Below are 1,477 nucleotides of genomic sequence, written 5' to 3'. Positions count from 1 at the left end.
ATGTGATCCATGGATAACTCGGTGATTAGTATCAAGGTAAGGGAGATGGTCCTAACAGCAAAGCTCAAGGGGGAGGTGTTGATCATATCTTTGTGCGATCTGAAGTGGCTAATTTCTTATGGAAGAAGTTAATAAGGGAGGCAAGAATGGACTGGACAGCTCCATTAGGGAAGAGGGACTTGCTAAAATAAACTACTTCAGCTTTCGGTAAAGGAAAAAAGGCCAGATTCCTTAGGGGTTGTGGGGTGCTAGTTGTAGTGTGGGTGGTGTGGATGGATAGAAATAGTTTGTTTAATAACTTATATGGCGGGGTAGAGGGAAGACTTGTGGAAGAGAGTTAAGTTCTCGGCGTCATTATGGGCTTCTACTTCTAAGGTTTGTAGGAGTAGTCTGGAATACACCCGGCGTAATTGAGCCGGACGTCACCGTCCAAGCCGACCGTCAAGTCGGGTAAAAAATCGAAAAAGTGACTGAGGGGCAGGGTTGTCAATTGCGTGGTAAAAGGACGCAGAAACGAGAAGAAATGAGCAGATGAAAGTGAGGGTTTAGAAGAGGCACATTATGAGATCGAATCAGGGGTGAGGCGAGAGAAACCCGGCAACAGAACTTCGTAAGCTAAATAGAAGTTTGGATCGGCGAATCTCCGCTCCGTTTGTGCAACCTATATCATTGGATTTCAAGTATTACTCTTACCACTCTTATTTCTTTATGCGACGGCACAAATCATGATTGTGCAGCGTTACAAATTCACATACAAAGTACTTCTTACGCCTTAGGCACCACTTTACAACAAACTTGGCAGTACACCTGCATCTAGTCTGCCTGTAACCCTTACGCAACATGTGGTTTCGGCGTTTGGTTTCTTTAATGTCCACTAGTCGCTTTTTCTCAGCAACTTCAACAGGATTTCGACGCTTTTTAGGGTTTACTCCAGTTTTAGAACACTCCCACTCCCTTCGATACACAAAGTCACTGGTACGGTATCTGTACATTTTTGATTTCCTTGTGTTGAACCCACGTACGTGTGCGTAATAGTTGTAAAACTTGCCTGCGGCCTCGTAGTCTTCAAACAATAGATCGGATACATCGTCATATGTGATGTCTCTGATATTTAACCTATTAAACTTATCCCCTGTAGACGGTTCTTTCATATTCAACACAATGTCATCTATTAAATCATTTGACAAATCAATCTCCGTTGCTGATGATGCCACACCTGTGGAATTAACTGGCCCAACAAATTCATACTTTGGAACTCGGGTGGAACCAGATGGGGACTGTTCCAACCCGCATACTGACGCTTCGTATTCAGAATCGTCATGTAATGACTCATCAGTAATGTACAAGTGGTCAGTCGAACAAAGCCAACTTTCGTCCAAGTCGTCATCCGTATCGACCATTATGCCAAGACAATATCAAAGTATCATCGATGCTGTTGACATTAACCTGGACAGGAAAACAACCAATGATATAATTA

At 43.2% G+C, this 1,477-nt stretch overlaps 1 protein-coding gene across 1 annotated transcript in view; it reads right to left on the bottom strand.

Annotated features, from left to right (window-relative positions):
- Positions 1-837: 837 nt before the first annotated feature.
- LOC101291426 overlaps positions 838-1,477 on the bottom strand; it is a 10,873-nt gene continuing 10,233 nt past the window's right edge. The window contains exon 12 of the mRNA XM_004297951.1: positions 838-1,446. The gene's annotated coding sequence lies outside the window, so the exon portion shown is untranslated. The remainder of the gene's footprint in view (positions 1,447-1,477) is intronic.

Source organism: Fragaria vesca, linkage group LG4 (assembly GCF_000184155.1).
Source record: "Fragaria vesca subsp. vesca linkage group LG4, FraVesHawaii_1.0, whole genome shotgun sequence".
NCBI classification, from domain to species: Eukaryota; Viridiplantae; Streptophyta; class Magnoliopsida; order Rosales; family Rosaceae; genus Fragaria; species Fragaria vesca.
The sequence above is the reverse complement of the archived record's forward strand: the minus strand, read 5'-3'. Positions and strand labels throughout refer to the sequence as shown.